Source organism: Dromiciops gliroides, chromosome 5 (assembly GCF_019393635.1).
Source record: "Dromiciops gliroides isolate mDroGli1 chromosome 5, mDroGli1.pri, whole genome shotgun sequence".
NCBI classification, from domain to species: domain Eukaryota; kingdom Metazoa; phylum Chordata; class Mammalia; order Microbiotheria; family Microbiotheriidae; genus Dromiciops; species Dromiciops gliroides.
Window position 1 is genome coordinate 297,234,262 of NC_057865.1, and position 22,699 is coordinate 297,256,960.

Sequence of the window (22,699 nt, forward strand, 5' to 3'; positions counted from 1 at the left end):
CATAAGCACATCATTAGGCAACTTGACTTGACTCTCCTGTTTTATTGGGAAGGATGTGTGTGCGTGCATGTGTATCTACGTGGGGGGGAGAGAGTGCGTGTGTGTGTGTGTGTGTGTGTGTGTGAGAGAGAGAGAGAGAGAGAGGGGGGGGGGGGGGAAGATTAGGTAGTGTTTTGTCCAAACAAAAGGTACCAATAAAAAACCTAATAAAAGAAAAGGAACATCATACCAAACACTCAAAAATCCACTGAAGAAAGGGAGAGAAAGCAACGATACCAGTAACCCCCAAACATACATTCTGATCAAGGGTTTATGCCCTACCTCAATCTACAAAAATTTGACCAGAGATGTTAGCAAGAGCTTCCTAAAATAAAGAATGATAACCTAGGGGCAACTAGGTGGCACAGTGCATAGAGCATCAGCCCTGAAATCAGGAGGACCTGAGTTCAAATCCGGCCTCAGACACTTGACACTTACTAGCTGTGTGACCCTGGGCAAGTCACTTAACCCTCACTGTCCCGCAAAAAAAAAAAAAAAAAAAAGAATGATAACCTAAACGTAACTTTCTTTTCCTTAATTTACTCTAATTATTGGCAAAGACTGAAACAGGCCAAGAGACAGTAAAATTAAAGAAGGCCTAAAAACCAAACCAAACAAACCCCGATAAAACCCCAACCTCTGGAGAGAGATCTAAGTGAAGGAAACCAACCCCGCTCATTCGAGGTGCGACACCACTAAAGCAAACAATTCCCATCCCAATGTACTGAAAGTGTAATCGCTGAAAATACAAGAGCCACCAAATGCCTTAATTTATGTTGAGAAACTTTATTCATATCATAACCTCACACTATCGTTTTAGAAAATGTTTACTCTTGGGGGCCGCTAGGGGGCGCAGTGGATAAAGCACCAGCCCTGGATTCAGGAAGACCTGAGCTTAAATCCAACCTCAGACACTTGACAATTACCAGCTGTGTGACCCTGGGCATGTCATTTAACCCTCATTGCCCCACCAAAAACAAACATAAAAGTCTACTCCAACTAGCTACCTCATAAAAACTATTTTTATTTAATATGGTAAGAGCCCCAATCTCCTGTAAAAAGATCAAAAACCATGTTTGATGCCTAAAGTTACAGCTGAAAAAAAAAATAGGGAAGCCTAATACTAGTGACAGAATTGTTCTGGAAGGAAGACACAATGGCAAAGGGGAACATATAGGGGAGACCTACAAGGCAGTGGTAGAAAGCATCAAGAGGGAAGACTCCAGAACAGATACCTTGGGAGCTTTGAGAGAATGAAGAATACAGAGAGAAGGGAGGGATCAGATAAGTACAGGGGTCATGAATCGGAATGAGAGTCTAGAAGAAACAGAGAAAACAGACAATGATGAGAGAAAGCCTTTTGGCAAAGGGATATTTTCTGAGTAGGATCAAAGAACCTAACCACAAGGCAAATTTAAGTGAGCCTACTTATCCCCATGAGTCAAACCCAAATGGACTTATCCATCTTTGATCAGAAATTGAAGATGAAATTTAAAATAATAGTAGTGTGTGTTTTTTTTTTTTTTTGCGGGGCAATGGGGGTTAAGTGACTTGCCCAGGGTCACACAGCTAGTAAGTGTTAAGTGTCTGAGGCCGGGTTTGAACTCAGGTACTCCTGAATCCAGGGCCGGTGCTTTAACCACTGCACCATCTAGCTGCCCAATAGTAGTGTTTTAATATAACAATGGCGTTAAGTTTAAGAGGCAGCGATGGTCAGAACTAGGTAGTCAAAGTAGGTCAACACTGAGACTTGCTCCCATTTACATCCACACCATCTCAGCATTTGCTAAATAGTTTTCTTACAATAAAATGGTGACATCAGGGGCATGTAGCTTTCTAGCTTCACTTTATAGGATGGAGAAACAGAGAGCCTGAAAAGCTCTGCTGCTTTCCCTGGGTCCCCCAGCCAAGACTCCAACTTGGATAGTCTGGGGCCAAGTGCTGGGCCCTTTGCAGGCCTCAGTCTCCCTGTCTGTGGGTTTCTAACTCTGGGCGTCCCCTTCTTTGCACTGTCTCCCTACAGCCTCGCTCTCTGTCTCTCCCTGAATGGGTCAATGGTTCAGTTTCACGTGGTGATCTCAGCCCACGTGGATTCAATAATCACCTCTATGCCTATACCTTCAAACTTATCCAATCTGCTGCAGAGAGATACTGCCTGTGGGGGCAGCTAGGTGGCGCAGTGGATAAAAAGCACCAGCCCTGGATTCAGGAGGACCTGAGTTCAAATCCAGCCTCAGACACTTGACACTTACTAGCTGTGTGACCCTGGGCAAGTCACTTAACCCCCATACCCCCGCCCCCCCCCCCAAATCAGGTGAAACTTCAGCAAAGTTTCACAATATAAAATAAACCCACATAAATCATCAGCATTTCTATATACCAAGAAAACCAAGCAGAAGGAGATGGAGAGAGAAATTCTATTTAAAATAAAAAAGTCAGGGCAGCTAGGTGGCGCAGTGGATAAAGCGCTGGCCCTGGATTCAGGAGGACCTGAGTTCAAATCCGGCCTCAGACACTTGACACTTACTAGCTGTGTGACCCTGGGCAAGTCACTTAACCCCTATTGCCCTGCCCCCCCCCCAAAAAAAAGTAAAAAGAAAAATTTAATTAAAATAAAAAAGTCATTCCCCAGTTGAGAAATGGTCAAAGGATATGAACAGGCAGTTTTCAGACAAAGAAATCAAAGCTATCTATAGCCATATGAAAAAATGCTCTAAATCACTGCTGATTAGACAAACACAAATTAAAACAACTCTGAGGTACCACCTCATGTCTATCACATTGGGTAATATGACAGAAAAGGAAAATGACAAATGTTGGAGGGGATGTGATGTGGACCAAATAGGGACACTAATGCACTATCGATGGAGTTGTGAATTGATCCAACCAGTCTGGAGAGCAATTTGGAACTATAAAAACCACACATACCCTTTGACCCAGCATTACCATTGTTGGTATTGTTCAGTCGCTTATCAGTCATGCTCAACTCTTTGTGACTCCATCTGGGGTTTTCTTGGCAAAGATCCTGGAGTGGTTTGCCATTTCCCTCTCCAGCTCATTTTATAGATAAAGAACCGAGGCAAAGAGGGTTAAGTGACTTGCCCAGGGTCACACAGCTAGTAAGGCCATAACTGAATTAAGGTTTTCCTGACTCCAGGACCAGCGCTCTATCAACTGGGCCACGTAGCTGCCTTGGGAGGAGACAGATATAAGAGATGTTATGTAATAAAAAAATGTCAAGATTTGGCAAATAATGAGATGGAATGATACAGAGTTGCCCAGTATGACCCCAAGGTTAAACAATGGTGCCCTTGACAGAAACTGGGAAGTTCAAAGGACGGGTCAGATCCAGGGAGAGGGAGAGGGAGAGGGAGAGGAAAGAGCACGGTGAGTTTGGGGCATGTTACATGTCAGATGCCTAGAGAATATTCACTTTAAAACATCCAGTGGCTGGACCAGAACATAGAGCAGGCATGACCAGAATGCAGAAGAGAGACTAGGGGAAAAGGCCACTTTTGTGTCCACATGCGCACCGAATAAAGGCCTACCATCCAGAACCCAGAGACAGTAACGGGTTTTAGACGAGTAACAGATACTACCTGATAAGCAATTCTTAAAACACAATTTCTGAACCACACGAAACAAAGGCTCAAATTCTTTAATAAGAGATGGACTGCAGCGAGACCAAAGACCAGATCTGGTGCCAGTGAGAGAGGTGCCGGATCTTGGAGGCGGTGCTGTCCCGAGGGGGTACGTCATTGGGTTGCTAGGGGGACAGCCAGCACGAACCAAGAAAACCCAGGAGCATCAAGCCTCAGAAAAAGGAGGGAAGGGCCTGGGAGCCACAAGCCTGGCCACGGGATGCCAAAAGAGGAGGAAGCACCATGAGTAGGTGGGTGGTGACAGAGGGGCTAAGCACATCCAGCCTCCTCCCAGTCTGGGAGTCAGGGAGCTCAGGAGCCCAGGGCTGCAGGGAGGGCATTTTCAGGGACATCGCACAAGGAGTTCTGGCCAGTCAATCTGAGAGTGCAGAGGAGTAAGAATGGTGGGAAATGCACAAAGAGCCACACCGGGCACCAGACACCAAGACATAAAAGGTGACCACATGAGCAATTAGAGGAGCAAAGCGGGAAAAGAGTTCACAGCCAAACAAGCAAGAAGACAGCAGAAAAGTGAACAAAAGGGAGAAGTTTTTGTCCAAACAAATCTAACGTAGTTAAAATCAGAAAGGAAACAGGTACTGGGGGAAATCCTTAAATAGTGAGTTTCTCTGAAGAAAGCCTCATATCCAAGATATAGGAAGAATTAATTCAAATGCATAAGCCTAGGAGCCAATCCCCAACAGATAAATGGGCAAAAGATCTGAACAGTTTTCAAAGGAAGAAATTCCAGTGATCAATAACCATATGAAAAAATGTTCCATCATATCGGCAAGATGACAATAAAGGACAATGACAAGTGTTAAAGATGCTCTGGAAAAGCGGGAACACTACTGACTCATGCATTGCTGGTGGAACTGTGAACTGTCCAATTTGGAACAGACCCCCAAAGTTACTAGACTTTGCCCTAAGCAACAGCTCTACAAGGCCTGTCCCCACAAGAGATCAAAGAGGAAAAGGATACATGTATCAAAAGATTTATATATTTTTTCACAGTAGCCAAAATTTAGAACTCAAAGAGATGTCCACTTAATGGGGAATCACTTAAACAAACTGTGGGAAATGAATGTAACAGAATACTGGGCCGTAAGATAAGAAGGAATGGACCATTTCAGAGGAAACTGGGCAGACAGTTACGATCTGATGCAAAGGGAGAGGGCACGTTAATGAGGAGACCAAGGAGGAAGGCGCTACCCTAGTCCAGGTAAGAGGTGATGGCGGCCTCCCTTTCTGGTGTAGGGGAGTGGCCATACAAGTCAAGAGTAGGTGGATGGGAGATGTGCGGGAGGCTAAATTGAGAACAAATGGCCCTTGACTGGACATGGAGGCTGAAGGAGTGTGAAAAGTCAAGGATGACTTTCAAGGGGTGACTACCCCCAGAAACGAGAGAGTTGGGAAAAAGAGCAGGGGGCAAAGAACGAGTTCTGCTTGAGACATGCTGAATTTGAGAGGCTTCAGGCTGAAATGTCCAGCAGGCAGGCAGTTGGTGGTAGGGGACCGGAGCTTGGGAAAGAGACAGTTAGAAGAGACAGTCCAGCTTCTCCAACCTAAACAAAGGTTAACCCCGGGCTTCAGTGGTACAGCTGTCCTCCATCATGGTCTCCCAAGCTCCAGGGTCAGCCCAGTCAGGAAGCTGGCAGGACGCTCATCTCCCTCGTCTTAGACACCAGACCTCTGACGGGACAGCAGCTGAGGACAGCGCCACGGCTCTCAGCAGCCTCAGGGAAGTAAGGCTCATCCTGTCTTGGTCTGGCCCATCTGCCAGAAAGAACCCAAGAGTCTCACATCTTGGGGTGCCAGCTGCCATTCTATAGCCCTTCTGGAAAGTCATCTGGTATGAGGCAGATCCCACTCCTGGGCAAGATACCTAAGGGAACCAATGACGGAAAGGAAGGTCCCAGCTACACTCAGAACTGGGAACAAAGGAGACACCGACGCAAACAAACTATGCCGTGTGGGAAACGTCACGTTGGGCTGCTGTAAGAAATGTCAAGCAGGAGGCGCAGAGAGAAGCCTGGAAAAGCTCACATGAACCAATGCAAAGGGAAGGAAGCAGAGCCAGGGAAACGATAAATTCCAGGACGAGGGCAGTGTCAACAGAAATGACCGACAGACAGACACACGGAGCAAGCTGCCTCCAGCAGCCAGAAGACTCCCTTCTACACTTACACTTCTTTAGGGAGGTGGGGGCCCAAAGGTGTGAAACACTGCCTACATGGGATTTTTGGATGTACTCATCAGTTTAGCTCATTTTTTTAAGTTGTTATCAGGGATAAAAGGGGAAGAGTACAGAGGAAATATATGTGATGTAAAAACAAAGGATATCAATAAAAATCTATTTTTTAAAAGACTGAACTCTGTGTTTGTTATATTCACAAAAATAAGATTCTGAGAATTCCCTGAAAACCTCAAGAATATTTCTCAAAATGAATCTAGAGTTAAGCCATTAAAATGACCTAGTCATTATGTCAAGGCCTTGAGAAATGATTATTCTATAATTCATTAACATGATAATATCAAATTTGGCAAATTACTGAAATACATTTGAACATATTATTTAATTTGTTTGTTTGGTTTTTGTTTTGGGGGGGCAGGGCAATGAGGGTTAAGTGACTTGCCCAGGGTCACACAGCTAGTAAGTGTTAAGTGTCTGAAGACGGATTTGAACTCAGGTCCTCCTGAATCCAGGGCTGGTGCTTTATCCACCGCACCACCTAGCTGCCCTCTGTATTATTTAATTTTTATAACAAATAATCTCTATATGGAAGTCACTTGTGGCCATGGCCACCTTGCCTATTCAGACCAATGGAGTTACTGGTGGGGAAAACAAGAAGGGCCCAAATATGTCAGGAAGATCCATGCAGACGCACTTTTCTGAATGGGTTCCACAAGCTAACTCTTCTTTTAGACACAGTTACATCAAGGTGATCTGCCTTCCTTACGCAGAGATCAGAAGAACTAGAAAGGGCAGAAGAACCTTCTTACAGGCAAGTGAGCCGACAGCAGAACCAAGGAGCCAAAGCCTTGGGAAAGCCAACCCAGAGCAGCCTGGAGCCACTTGGCATCAGAGCCCACAGCCCTGGATCCTTCACTAGCCATCAAGGGAATGTGTAGGTCACCGCAGAGTTGAAAAAGCTAATGTGACAAGGATAATAAGAATGAATCATCCAGAAAAGCCTGCATCATGTTTAGAATAATCAGGGATAAGTTTCCAGATTTCAGAGGATGGACAAGACCACGGAACCCCCTGCTGCCCCAAAAGGTGTGTGGCAAGTGGCCGGCAGCCAGCCAGCATGCCTCTTTGGGAAGTGTCTCTGGGTGGACCCACCCCTGCAGCCCCCAAAGCTCACACTGCAGGATGATTTGAGCTGGTAGGGCCCAGGGGAGCCTTCAAGGCACTCTGCCCAAGAGGGACCTTCTGGGCATCTGTTAAGATGGTCCAAGATCCCTTAAAATTGAGAGAAGAACTAAACAAATGGAGGTTCCTAAAGGGAGTTAGCATCAAACCCCAAGACAAGGCGAACATGAGGAATTCAGAGATGGGGGAAAACATTTTCAAACTGATAAAGAACAAAGTGGAGCGAAAGACACAGCACAAAGATTGTGATCAGACACATGAAAGCTGCTGATTTCAGATTAAATGCCATCAACAATGCTAAGGGGGGGAGCAGCAAGGGGAGATGGGAACAAGCATTTATTCAGATCCCACTCTGTGCTTTACCAATATGATCTCATCTGACTCCTCTACTCCTCTTTGTTACAGGCTGGACACTACCTGGATGGGGGAGGGGAGGAGTGGAGCTGTCTCAGAATGACTGTGGCCAAGCAGCCAGAAGTCGATCACAAAGACGATGGACTTAACTCAATAAGCCTCTGATGACCAATATCAAATGAAATCTATGCTCAAAGGTGCAAGGCCATAATGGAAGGGAGCCTGCCCTGAGGACCCTCGGCTGATTGTGCTGAACCCCAGATTAAACGCCGCTCAATAAAAGCCAGAGCCACTCATGAGACTGGCTTGGCAAGCCTCAATGGCTGAAGCCACTTACTGCCCAGGTTAGGATATGGGTTTGCACAGAGCCCACTGAGCTGGGCTGTTAGAACATCTATCACAGGCAGGAAAAACTGCTCCAATCATTAGAGAAATGCAAACCAACGTCCCTGTGAGAGCCCACTTCAGAGTCATCGACTAATAAAGATGACAAGAGGTAAATGGCAACACGAGCGCCCTGTTGGTGGAGTCGTGGATTGTCCAGCCATTCTGGGAAGCCCCCAATGTCAGGAAGCTGTGTGTAACCTTTGACCCAGGGATGCCCCCCACAGGCTACACTCCTGAAGAGAGGGAAGGGTGAGAGGGGCAGGTTCAGATGGGAACAGAAATGGGAGAACAATTCTACAATGACAACATGAGAGAGAAGAGAGGCTCTGAATGACTTCAGAAAAATGGCAAGGAATACTGAGGCTCAGGAAGCTGGGCTTTGTGGAGAAGGGGGCACACAGGGGCACGGGAAAGGGCATTCCAAACGGCAGAAAACCACTAGCAGAGACTAGTCCTGGTGTCAAAGCCAGCAGGTGGGAAAGTCTAGGCAGGGTTCACAGACAGCCTGAGCCAACACTGGGGGGCGCACCAGTACACTGTGGGGAGAATGACAGACTCCCCAACAATTCGGGGAAAGAACCTGGAATCTCTCAGCAAGCATCACAAAGCAGTCATACTCTGACCAGAGAAAGCATGGCTGCGCATCCAGGCCAGAGACGGATTGGCAGTAGAAACAATGGTCCTCTGCCAGGATGGAGGCATCACACCACCACTGGGGAAAGGCTCAGTCAATGAATGGAAGGGAGGATCAGCCTGTGACTGAGAGGGGAGGGGGGGGTGGGAGAAGGAGGAGGAGGAGGGGGGCAATTCTGAGTACAGGCTGCTGAGAAGTAAAGGAGGCCAAAGTCAGAGGACCAGCACTCACTTCGACCCCACCCCTAGCATCCAGGTGAGAGATGCAGATGATGGAATGCCTGGAGTCAAGAGGACCTGAGTGGGGTCAGCTAGGTGGCACAGTGGATAAAACACTGGCCCTCAGTTCAAATCCGGCCTTAGACACTTTATACTTACTAGCTGTGTGACCCTGGGCAAGTCACTTAATCCCAATTGCTACCCCCCACCCAAATAAAACACCTGTCTATACCCTTTGACCCCACAATACCACTATTAGGTGTGTTTCCCACAGTGATCAGGGAAAAAAGAAAAGAAGCTACATGTTCTAAAATATTGATTGCAGTGGCAAAGAACTGGAAAGTGAGGGGATGCCCAGAATAGCTGAATAAGTTGTGATATATGATTGTGATGGAATGCTTCTGTGCTGTGAGAAATGATGAGCAGGTTAATTTTAGAAAAATATGGAAAGACTTGCATGAAATAATGCAGAGTGAAAAGAGCAGAACCAAGAGAAGGTTGTATACAGTAATAACAGTATCATTTGAAGAGCAACTGCAAATAACTAAGCTATTCTGAGTATGAACATTTAAACCAACTACAAAGAACTTATAAAAAAAACTTATGAGGGAAAACGTTATCCACCAGCAAAGAAAGAATGGAAGTAGGCTGTAGATGCACGTGTTCCCTCATCTGCCAAATGAGCTGGAGAAGGAAACTGCGAACCACTTCAGTATCTTTGCCAAGAAAACCCCAAAATGAGGTCACAAAAAGTCAGACATGACTAAAACGACCGAACACACACATATAAAATGTTGAGCTCTAGTGCAGGGGAGGGAGGGAAAGAGACAACTCAGAAACCAAAATGCAACAAAAATAAATAAACGAACGAACAAACAAATGACACAAAGCAAGCATTTTTTAGAAAAAGAATTAAAAAGAAAAAGAACTTCAGACTTGAATAGAAAGCCAGGGCAGATTCTGGGACAAGGAAATGATAAAAATAGATTTTTTCCCCCTCTTCCTCAGGAAAACACTGCAACACTTACATGCAAGTGAGAAAGCATGAAGGCAGGGAGACACCCTGTGAGTATGAAATCTGTGAACTAGAGAATGGCTCAGGAAAGGCAGACCTTTCAAAAGGATCAGCGTGGGTCAAGGAAGGACAGAGGGTCCTCTCCCTCCTCCCCACGCCTGCTGAGTTCACCTGTGTAATGTCCTTCCTCTGGGCCCCATCTGGGGGCAGGCCCTCTCCCCCCCAGGCCTGCATGAGAGCAGCTGCTGCTGCTCATGGGTCTCCCTCCCCTCTGTTGTCAGTGATCCCCCTCTACTCAACAAACACTGGGGGCTCCCTCTGGCCTCCAGGATCAAATACAAAACGATGCTTGCTGTTCAAAGACCCCTCCTCCCTTTCCAGTGTTGTGACACCTTACTCCCAATCCCATGATCCCGGCCTCCTGGCTGCTGCACCCACAAGACAATCTGTCTCTCAGCTGTCCCCTTGCCTGGGGTGTTCTCCCTCCTTGGCTCCCACCACTGACCTCCCTGGCTTACCGTAAGCCCCAGCTGAAACCTTACCTTCGCAGGAAGCCTTTCCAATTCTCTCTTTTGTTTTGCGGGGCAATGAGGGTTAAGTGACTTGCCCAGGGTCACACAGCCATTAAGTTGTCAGGTGTCTGAGGCTGAATTTGAACCCAGGTCCTCCTGACTCCAGGGCCGGTGCTTTTTCTACTATAGCGCCCCCTAGCTGCCCTAAGCCTTCCCAATTCTTACTTGCCCAATTACTTCCCCTCAGTTCTCCTGCCTTCCCTCTGCTGGTCATTTCCAATTTATTCTGTCCATTTCTGCCTGTTCATACAGTTGTTTGCATGTTGTCTCCCCCAACAGACCAGGAGTTCCTCAAGGGCAGGGGTGGTTTTTTGCCTTTGTTTGCACCCCCAGACCCTGCACACAGTAGGCCCTTATTCACATGAAGAAATCCTAACAGAGGAGGTGAGAACAACGCACCCCGAATAAGACGCTGCAGAAGCGTCAGAGCATAGCGCCGGGGAACCTGTGCCATCCAGACACCAGTTGGCCAGAAGTCTGTCTTCTTGTCTCCAGCAGCGCCTGTGATCTCACCCACGAGGAGAAATGCCGGGTGGCCAGATTGAGGGGTCAGTCAGGAGACGCCCTCGGCCTCTGGGAGGGATGAAATCCTCACACCAAGCACAGAAATGGCGGCCGCAAAGAAGTCAGGCAGGGGGGCTGGGAACGTCCCAAGAGCCTAAGGTGGGAGCTCAGGCGTCCCCAGGGAAAGGGGAGTCGGGGCAAGAAAAGGTTTAGGAAAAAATCACACCCAGGAAAAGGCAGCAGAGGCCCCTACTAACCAATGCCTAAGAAAGCTCTGTTGACACGTGTACTGTATGCTAGGCCGTGGGCTCAGCGCTTTAGAGATGTCTCATTTGCTCTTCATGATAACTCTGGGAGGGAGGTGTGATTATTCTCCCCAGATGACAGATGGGGAAACTGAGGCAGACAGTAAGTGGCTGTAAGTGCCTGAGGCTGGATTCAAACTCAGTTCAAAATGCCTAATGGGGAAACAGTGGGAATCTGCTATTCCTAAGCCACCCAGAGATTTCTGAAAGATCATGGAAACAAGAGCTGAGAAAAAATGGGCCTCCCTAGCTTCCCTACAGAGGTGGGGCTCTATGGGTGTGGAGTGCTACATACAGTCAGACTCACCTGACGTGCAGGTTGCTTTTGCTGCACCCTAACCCTAGGGGCTCCCCAAGGCCCGGACTGGCCCTGCTGAGGGATGGAGTCATCTCTTCTTTTTTCTCTGGATATTTTCTCACCTGGTGGCTCCTTGAACCCCGCCTCTAACCTGGGGGATAAGCCCTGGAGTCCCAAACACTTTCCCAAAGGACATCCCACAGACATGTCTGACCTGGCACATCCCAAACAGACCCTATTCACCATTCGTTTCCAGGCAGGCCCCCTCCTCTGAGCTTCTGGTCCCCATCCAGGGTGCCGCCATTCATCTCCCAGGTAGCCTCAGGAAGAGCCCCCCACCCCATGCCCACGTACCCAGTGTCCTGCCAACATGCTTGGGCTGTTCCCTTGGTCTCTCTGCCCCTGAAGCTCTGACTTGGTCACTCAGTGGCCCCCTATTACCTAGAGAGAAGATCACACAAAGGCGGCTTCATTTTGCCGGGACCCAACCTGACTTTCCAAGTTGGTCCCACATTACTCCCCCTTCCTCTGCTCTGCACAACAGCTGGGCTGAGTTTCCTGCTCCCGGGTGCCCATACAAGCCCAGCTCTGGCCTGTCTGGTGGCCCACCAGGCCCGAACACACTCCCTCCTTCCCTTCCTCCTCAGTGTTCGGGGTCTCCCTCACCACCTTCCCCTCCCTCCCAAAAGTACTCGTATGCATCTGAGGTATGCTTGTACATGGACATGCTGTCTCTGGCTCCCTGAGGGCATCGGGGATCTTGGTGGTTGTCCCTTTATGAATGTCTGTTCACTGATTCACACAAACTTTTTTGTTTCTTTTAAAATTTCTGCTACAAGAGGAAGGTGAGAGATATTCAGAAATTAAGGTAATGAGAAAATGATATCAATAAAAAATCATTTTAAAAAGATCCCTGGGGCAGCTAGGTGGTGCAGTGGATAGAGCATAGGCCCTGGAGTCAGGAGTACCTGAGTTCAAATCCGGCCTCAGACACTTAACACTTACTAGCTGTGTGACCTTGGGCAAGTCACTTAACCCCAAATGCCTTACTAAAAAAAAAAAAAATCCCTGAGAAGAGGAAGAGATATTAGAGATCTGAAGACCTATGTTCCAGTGATCAAAGGGGGAAGAGAACAGCCTGAAAACTGTGGGCCTTTGAGCTTGCCTAACATTCGAGAACACATCATTTAACACGAGTGTGACTGGCTCTCTAGAAGAGGAAGGGGCCATCACCAAGACCAAACATGCTGTGGTCCAGAACTGGGCATAGCAGACAAATTTCCTTTCCTTTCTCTCTCTCTTTTTTAAGCCAGACCGGCCAAAGAGGAACACAGTACGAAGGAATGAAGCTTTCAGTAGGCACCTACTAAGTGCCAAGGACTATGCCAAGGGCTGGGGACATAACAGAGCGGGAGGTGGTCCCTAATCTCAAGCACGCCCCCAGCACATGGGGAAGGTCTCAACTCCAAGCCCAGCAGATGCAAAGGTCCTCAGGCCTTCAGGGGCAGTAGCAGAGCAGATGGTCTGACCTCGTCTTCTGTGCCTTTTCTGCCAATGAAATCCCACCCGCTTCTGATGCTGAACCACCGGACGGGGCCAAGGACTCAGGTGGCAGAAAGTTCTTGTCTGGGTTTCCCTTCCTGTGGCTTCAGCCCCTGCAGGAGCAGGCCGCAGGCTACATCTCCCAGGACAGGGGGCAGAGGGCACAGGGCACGGCCGTTCCCAAGGCTCTTGGGTTTGGGGTCTTGGGCTGTCTCCATCAGGGTCTGAGGGGAAGTGGTGGGGAAGGTGGTGGGGGTGGTCTGACCTGCCCCGCCCCCAGGGCCCCGCTACTAAGGCTCAGCAGCAGCCTGCCCTGTGGGTGGCAGTTGGTGGGAATGGTTGGCTCCCTTCTCCATAGGAGCCGCCTCCCTGGATGGTGACTGAGGACTGGGCTAGATGTAGGACCGGTCTAGGTGGGAAGGGGTGCTGCCCCTCCCAGGGCTCCTGTGCTCATCTATCTGCCCAATGGTGGCAGCTGGTCAGCAGCTGGCCCCCATTCCCCAATGACTTCTCCCCTCAATGATGATTTTGGTAGCTGAGTTAGAAGCAGTTCTGATGACCTGGAATAGTTTCCCCAGAATTTGACAAAACAGTCTCTAATAGAGGATATTCTGATAAAAGGGATGGAGGGAAGTGTGTGAGACAAGAGTACAATAAAGCGAAGTCTTTAAAGAAGCTCCCCCCAAGGATCTTTGCTTGGCCCTGGGCTGCAGAGCATTTTTATCACTAACAAAAAGCCCAGGCACATGATTATCAAATTGACAGATGACAAAGATGGGAGGGGAGCTACCAGAGATAACAGCTGGTCATCTCGGCACGTGAGAAGACGGTGACAGATTGAAGGGGAAATGTACCAGGGACAAATAAAATTCTTTCATCTGCACACAAAAACTCAGCTTCCAAAGTGCTCCACGGGAAAGGGAGACTAGACAGCAGTGAGTTCTGGAAAGGGTCTGGGGGTTTTCATGGCCCACAAAGTCAATAGGAGGCAACAGTTGGATATAGGGGGGCATGGCCGCCCACATCAGGTGTGGGGTCTGCTTGCTACATGCCAGGAAGGACAAGAACACAGGGGAAGGCACCCAGGACAGTGAGAAGGGCTCAGAGAGCTTGGGAGAGGTCAGTGAAGAGGATACCAAATGGTTCTAGTCACTGTCCTCAGTCTGTGGAGACCCAGCTGTTCAGCAGCAAAAAGGAAAAATTAGGGGCAGCTAGGTGGCGCAGTGGATAGAGCACCAGCCCTGGAGTCAAGAGGACCTGAGTTCAAATCCGGCCTCAGACACTTAACACTTACTAGCTGTGTGACCCTGGGCAAGTCACTTAACCCCAACTGCCTCACTTGGAAAAAAAAAAGGAAAGATTAAATATGCTCTGCCTGCCCTCTCTGGGCACGTGGGGTAGGCACAACACTTGGGAAAACTTCTACAAAGCAGCAAGAGCCAAGGGGGCAAGCATGGAACTCAGGGTCAGAGAGCTGGAGCCCAGTCTGTTAGCTGGGTCGCCATCTGCAGCAGCAGGCAGCAATCGGAAGGGAGATGGGAGGTGAAATGGAAGAAATAGGAGGCCTCGGATGAAAGGAAGAGGAGAATCAGAGGGCTTTAAGAAGCTATGAACCAAGAAACCAAAAATAATGTCCACACCCTTGGCCCCCAAATCCCACTGCTGGGCATACGCACCAAGGAGGTCATGGATAAAAAGAGAGGCCCCCTGCAAACTAAAGCATGCACAGCACCACTTCTTGCCAGAGAAAAGAACTGGAAAGAAAATTCCATTTTTCATAAGCTATGTCCGATGATTGGGAAATTAGTCCTCATAGGAAGTGATGGTACAATGAGCTCAGAGAAGCCCAGGAAGACATGTGGGAACTCACTGGGCCCATGGGAGACTGAGGGTCCTACAACCCTCGAAGGCAAACCAGACTTGAGAACAAAAACAAGGGAAAATGGAAAGACCCCCCAAGAAGCCATTAGTGACCAGGCCTGGCTGTGAAGATCACACAACACCCTCTACCTCTTGGGGCAGAGACTGAGAGTCAGCAAACATATGCAGGGGCCAAGCAACCCACGATCCGATGGCAAGAGCTTTATCCTGGGCAAGATTCAAAAGCAGGATTCGAAGCCGGGTAGCTCATGAAGAGTTGGGGGCAAGGGACTCCTTTCACTTTTGTAAAGCTTTAATTATTGTGAATGAAGATGAATCCTAGTTCCTTCCCTCTGAGACTCCCCCAATGTACACAGTGCTTTGCATGTTGCTTCCCCATTAGACCATCTTTAGCTTAGCATATAGTAGGTGCTTCATAAATGTTAGCTGACTGACTGATCCAAAGGAAGCAGGACCAGGAAGTCACCAGTCATAGACACAAGTACAATAACTGTCCCGACTGAAACTGTGACCAAGCTTGGCCCTCCCCAAAGAGCCATGAGGCCCATGTGAGGTGGAGGTCTATGGAACAGGAAACAGTGCTTAGCCATAGCCCACCAGCAGGGCAGGATGACGGAAGGGGCTGTGACACAGACAAAGCAATCTGGTGGAGTGTGGCTGCACTTGAAGCCATGATGAGGGGGAGGGAGGCTTCAGAGAAACCTAGGAAGGCTTTTACAATCTGATGCAGAACCAGGGAATGAAGCAACTCCAAAGGGTCCCTGAGGAGAGAACAGACAGTCAGAGTGTGCAGGCCAGAGCCGGTGCCTCTCTTCCCTGCCTTTTTTTAAACCTTGGAACGTGGCTCACGTGGAAATCTGTTCTGTATGTCTCTCTGTTTATAAGGGGTTTTGCTTTTCTTGCCTTCTCTGTGGGTGGGGAGGAGTCAGGAGGAGGGAATTTGAGCCTGAAGATAAAATAAAACAGAATGTTTTTAAAAAGAAATATCCGTTTGCTTTGCTACACCGTTTCCCCTCTCTTTGACCTTTTGTTATTAAGGACAGCTCTCTGGGAAAGGGAAGGCCACATCAGGAAATGAAGGTGACGTATCAGCCAAAGACTGCAGTAAAACTTTATGTAAAAAATGAAAAGGAAACGAGCGGTCTGTAAGGAAAAAGAGAGGGCCAACATTTCTAACCTGGATAAGGATATTCCACGAGACACTCAGTGGCCATTTGCTAGCCTGGCTCTCCAATTGCAAACACTTTTGAGCACTTCAGAATGTCAGAATTGCTGGTTTTCTCTGGATGACAAACACAAACAAACAGAACTCCGTCTACGGCGGCAGCCTGTAGCCCCAAGGAATGGCAGCCCATCATCGGCTCTGTCCCAGTGGCACACACAGCAGATGAGAAGCCAAACGGAGATCTGGGAAGACTTGAGTTTGAGTGCTGCCTGCGACGCTCCCCTGCTGCGTGAGCCAAGGCAAACCTCTTAACCTCCCTTAGCCTTGGTTTTCTCAGATAGTAGGTGCTTAATGTTTGTCTGCAAATGTCACTTTTTCAGCTCTCTTTCCCTACTAGGCCACTGTCCTCACAAAATGCCTGTACCTCCCCTTTGGAGCAGACCCTCATTAGGAGAGGAGCCCCTGTGGCTACACAGACCCCACACCCTCCTGGCAGCAGGTCCTCACACATCCTGAACCCACTGGAAGTGCTCGGGGTTGCTGAGCGAATGGCCCAAGGACCTTCCACAATAACATCAACCCCCTTCCCAAAAGGTGTCGAGAATGTCCTCCAGTGTAACACGGTTAAACACAAGCGTGTGGCCTTCCCAAGGACAGCTTTACATAAACCATCCCTCGCAGCAAAGGAATTCAAAGTTTTAAATATTCCAAATATTTGCCACTGCTAAGCTACCAATATTTATCTTTGGGCAGAAGTCACAATTACACATTTGGAATGAAACCATTTCCCAAGTCATGTGACTTCTGACTCCTCCAAATTTAACCATTCGATGTGAAGTTCAAAGTTCAACACTGGGATCAGTGATGAAAGTGAGGCTAGGACACGCACCCAGACTGAGGCCCCTGCCCTAATCCTTAAGGACTAAGGCCTGGAGGTCTGAGCAGCGCCCAAAGTAAACTGTGTCCTATCCCGTCCCCCCCCCCCCGCCCACTTTTTGTAGAAAAGAAATAGTCCCAAGTCAAGTGAACACATTTGTCCCTGTCCCTAGTGTGGCCAGACCCGCACATGGGGGTATCAGAGCAAGCTGCCTTCTATCCACAAGAACTGAGTAAGCACCTACTGGGTGCCAGGCGCTGGGATCTGAGGACAAAGCAGGACACTCAAGGAGCTCACACTAATGGGGGAGCCCAGTATGTCCACCGTGAGGGAATGAGCACAGAGAAATAAAGCACATCATTAAGTGCAGGAAGGTGACGGGGGGGGGGGGGGAGAAGCAGCAGCTGGGGGGGACCAGGCAACATACAAGGGATATTTTTTTGTTATACAGAATTTAATAACTTTTACACAAACTAATCTAATGTAATCAAAACTAGAAGGGAAACAAGTTATGGGAAAAACGATCTTAGCTAGTTTCTCTGGTAAATGTTTCTTATATAAGCAATTGATTCAAATTAACAAAACTAAGCACCATTTCCCACTCAATATTCAAAGGATACGAACAGTTTTCTAAGAAATTCAACCAAACAATGGTTAACAATAAGGTAAAAATGCTCTAAATCACTAATAATTAAAGCAACTCAGGTGCCACTTCAAACCAATCAGATTGGTAAAAATGACAAAAGAGCGGGTCAGTTAGGTGGCACAGTGGATATAGTACCGGCCCTGGAGTCAGGAGGACCTGAGTTCAAATATCGCCTCAGACACTTAACACTTACTAGCTGTGTGACCCTGGGCAAGTCACTTAACCCCAACTGCCTCACCAAAAAAAAAAAAAAAAAAAAAAGAGGCTGAAAAATGACAAAAGAGGAAAATGACCAATATTGTACATAGGATCTGTGAGAAAACAGACACAGTAGAGCATTGCTGGTGGTGGTATATGGAAAGCAATTTGGAACTGTACCCTAAGAGTTACTAAATTATACATAATCTGACCCAACTAACCATAAATTATCAGGGCTATACCCTAAAGAAATCAGAGGAAGAGGAAAAGTACGTATTTGTCCTAAATATTTACAGCAGCTTTTTACATAGGCGCCCCAAACTGGAAACTAAGGGAGCGTCTTCCTATCAGGGAACAGCTAAACACATTGTGGTATAAGAATGTAAAGGAATAGCATTGTGCTGAAAATGATGAAATGGACAATTCCAAAGGAAGCAAGCAAGAATGCACAGTGAGCAGAAATGGGAGAACAATTTAGACAATGACAACAACATAAGAGAGAAAAGAAACTCTCAACTCTTATCAAGGCAATGATAACCATGACCCCAGAGGAGTGAAGCTGAAACGCTGCATTCACTGGGGCCAGAGAGGTGATGACCGTAAGATGCAGAGAAAAACCTGGGTCTTCAAGAACAGCTAAAGTGTTGTGCAGGACTATGCAGACTTCTGCCAATGGTCTGTTTTTTAGGGGACTTTTCTATTATGGAGGAGGGGCAGTGGGAAGGACAGAAGGGAAGTAAAACTAAATAAATGTATTCTTTTGTGTTTTTTTTTTTTTTAGTGAGGCAATTGGGGTTAAGTGACTTGCCCAGGGTCACACAGCTAGTAAGTGTTAAGTGTCTGAGGCCGGATTTGAACTCAGGTCCTCCTGACTCCAGGGCCGGCGCTCTATCCACTGCGCCATCTAGCTGCCCCTAGCCAGAAATGTATTCTTAAAATAAAAAGATTGGGGCAGCTAGGTGGTGCAGTGGATAGAGCACTGGCCTTGGAGTCAGGAGGACCTGAGTTCAAATGTGACCTTGGACACTTGACACTTATTAGCTGTGTGACCCTGGGGCAAGTCACTTAACCCCAATTGCCTTACCAAAGATAAATAAATACAAAAAGATCAATAAAAGACTGCTATTAAAAATAATTTAAGGGCAGCTAGGTGGCGCAGTGGATAAAGCACCAGCCCTGGATTCAGGAAGACCTGAGTTCAAATCCGACCTCAGACAATTAACACTTACTAGCTGTATGACCCCGGGCAAGTCACTTAACCCTCATTGCTCTGCCCCCCCCAATACACACACACACACACACACACACACACACACACACACACATAGTGCTTTACAATTCCCCTTAAGGGGAACAGTGTTATCACTACTTTAAAGGGTGAAGAAATTTAGACTGGGGGAGGTTAACAAATCACCCCCAAACACTGAATTGATTCATTCAGTAAACATTTATTAAATGCCTACTATGTGTCAGAATACACAAAAGACCTAAAGAAGAAAGAACTTAAAATCACCAAGAATCACGGTGGTGTGGCTACTGATTTGGAGTCAGACATACTGGAGAAAGAAGTCAAGTGGACCGTAGGAAGCATTGCTAACAGTAAGGCTGGTGAAGAGGATAGAATGACACCTGAGTGACTTAAAATCCTAAAAGATGACACTGTTAAAGTGCTGCACTCAATGTGCCAGCAAATTTGGAAAACTCAGCAGTGGCAACTGGATTGGAAAAGATCAGTTTACATCCCAATCCTAAAGAAGGACAATGCCAAAGAATGTTCAAATTATCAAAAAACTGCACTCATTTCACACGCTAGCAAGGTTATGCTCAGGGTTCTCCAAGCCAGGCTTCAGTAATACATGAACTTACTAGGACAACAGGAGACTCAATAAAGGAGCAGGCTGGGGCAGCTAGGTGGCGCAGTGGATAAAGCACTGGCCCTGGATTCAGGAGTACCTGAGTTCAAATCTGGCCTCAGACACTTGACACTTACTAGCTGTGTGACCCTGGGCAAATCACTTAACCCCCATTGCCCCGCAAAAAAAAAAAAAAATAAAGGAGCAGGCTGGTTTTTGAAAAGGCAGAGGAACTAGAGACCAAATTGCCAACATTCACTGGATTATGGAGAAAGGAGGGAGTTTCAGAAAAACATCTACTTCTGCTTCATTGACCACACAAACTTTTTTTTGACTGTGGATCACAACAAAATTGGCGAGTCCTCAGAGAGACAGGAGGACTCTTACTTGTCTCCTGAGAAACCTGTATATGCAGGCCAAGAAGCAACACTTAGAAATGAACATGGAACAAGTGACTGGTTTAAGATGGGAAAAAGAACACAACAAGGATGTATATTGTCACTTTATTTATTTAACTTATATGCAGAGTACATCATGCAAAATGCCAGGCTCGAAGAATCACAAGCTGGAATTAAGGTTTCCAGGAGAAATATCAACAATCTAAGATATGCAGATGATCCTACTCTGATGGCAGAAAATGAAGAGGAATTATGAGGCTGGACTGAAACTTAACATAAAAAAAAAAAGGCCTAAGATCTTGGCAATTGGTCCCATCACTTCCTGGCAAATAGAGGGGGAAAAAAATGGAAGCAGTGTCAGATTTTTATACTCTTGGGCTCAAAGATCACTGCAGATGGCAACTGTAGCCATGATATTAAAAGACGTTTGCTCCTTGGAGGAAAAGCTATGGCAAACGTGGACTGCAGACTAGAAAACAGACATTACCTTGCCAACAAAGGTCTGTATAGTCAAAGCTGTGGTTTTTCTAGTAGCAATGTATGGCTGTGAGAATTAGACTATAAGGAAAAGCTGAGTGTTGCAGAATTTTAAACTGGGGGTACTGGAGACTTTTTTGTTGTTGTTGTTTTGGCTTTTTTGCAGGGCAATGAGGGTTAAGTGACTCACCCAGGGTCACACAGCTAGTGAGTGTCAAGTGTCCAAGACCAGATTTGAACTCAGGTCCTCCTGAATCCAGGGCCGGTGCTTTATCCACTGCACCACCTAGCTGCCCCCTGGAGAAGACTTTTGAAAATTCCCCCTGGACAGCAAGGAGATCAAATCAGTCAGTACTTAAAGAAATTAATTCAGAATATTCATTGCACAGTTACCTGAAACAGTGGATAGAATCCTGGGCCTGGAATTATAAAGACTCAAATCCAGCCTCACTTATTAGCTCTGTGACACTGGGCAAGTTACACAACCCTGTTTGCCTCAGTTTCCTCATCTGTAAAATGAGCTGGAGGAGGAGTAGTATCTTTGCCAAGAAAAGCCCAAATGGGCTCACAAAGAGTCAGACATGACTGAAAGGAACGAACAACAACAAATTCATTAGAAAGACAAATACTGAACCTGAAGCTTAAATACCTTGGCTACATAAAATGAGAAGACAGGAGTCAGTACAAAGACCCTGACATTGGGAAAGATTGAAGGCAAAAGGAGAAGGGGATAGCAGAGGAATGAGATGGACAGCAACAGACACGAGCTTAGAGAGACTTCAGGAGATACTGGACAACAGAAGGGCCTGACGTGCTGTTGTCCACGGTATCTTGAAGAGTCAGGAGAGGTGGGACACCAAATGGGATTTTGTATTTGCTCCTGGAGGCAACAGTAAAGTCACTGGAGTTTATGGAATAGGGGGTAGTGTGGTCAGACCTGTGCTTTAGTAAAGTCACTGCAGGGGGGGGAATGGATGGATTGGGGGGGGGAGACTTGAGGAAGGCAGACCCATCCACAGGCCATTGCAATAGTCCAGGCATAAGGGGAGAAAGGGGAGTGTCTGAGAGATGCTGCAGAGGTGAAATCACAGGCCTCAGCTTTCCCCAGAATACTCCTAAGGGAATCCAAGTGGCTCTGTCTCACTTTCAGAACCTCCCAAACATGGCCTCGGATGCACTTTCTAAGCTTCTCCCTAAGGGTTCCAGGAAGACCATCCCACTAATTGCTCATGTTTTTCCTCCCAAACCCCTGGCCCTCCTTCCAGGCCCCACTGCCCCTCCAGGCCTGTGGAGTTTTAGTTAATCATGCCAATCCCGCCCCCCCCCCTTAACTCCTCTAGAATGAGCTGCCCGCTCTAAACAACCAGTACATTATAATCCACAGTTCTGGTCACTCATTGTACACCACACAATTCTGTCATTTATGTTTACATATAATGCCTAGAAGTGACTGTTTCATGCCTAGAACATTGGTTCTTAAGGTAGAACCTCATTTTCACAAGGATAAACCCATTCTTAATCAGCTTATGAATTTACTTGGGCCAAACCAATTAGGCCAGAGAAGAACGAGGGCAGGGCCAAGCACTACTAAGACCTATAGGGGAGGGCTACAAGGTCAGCCCGGGGAGGGAGTCACTTTGGCCAAGACAGAAGTGACTTCCTCAAGGAAGGTCCCCATTCCCTGAAATCAGAAGAGTCAAGAAGCAGGTTCTAAAGGAGAATGAGAACCCTAAGTACATTATCAATCTGAATCACATTGGCCTGATGAAGCTTCCAGCCCAGTGCACACTGGCGAGCCCTCCAGCCCTGCTGACACCAGCGATCCTGCTCCTGGGCACAATCCCCGGGATGGGGAAGGTGGAAAGAGCCAGGTATACTAAAAATGTTCTTATCAGCCCTTCTTGTGGTGTTAAAAAGCCGAAGCCCGAGCTGGTGCCTATCAGTTAGGAAAGAGCTGATCAAACTGCTTGGAAGGTCCTGGAGGCCAGGGCACTTAGCCAGTGTTTGGTGACAGGATGGGGGAGCCCACTACTGTGCTCTAAGGAACAACAAAGAGAAATGGGGGGAGACATCTAAACAGATTCCAATTCCAGGCAGAATGATGGTCATTGCAATGACTACAGTCACATAAACAACAACACTAAAAGTGAGGACATGGGTCAAGCTCAGATTCTAGTGCCCAATCCTGAGCTCAGCAATATTCCTTAAGTCCCTGCTGGGGGAGGTGGGGAGCTCCCGGATCAGAGTGCTGCATATGCTGCCTCAAGCTTTCTCTCTGTTACAATGGAGAGTTTTATCCCTGCCCAGCCTACCCAGTAG

General features: G+C 47.3%; 1 protein-coding gene across 2 annotated transcripts in view; it reads right to left on the minus strand.

The window, feature by feature from the left end:
* ZBED4 (zinc finger BED-type containing 4) overlaps positions 1-22,699 on the minus strand; it is a 34,130-nt gene that overhangs the window by 5,653 nt on the left and 5,778 nt on the right. The window lies entirely within an intron of this gene.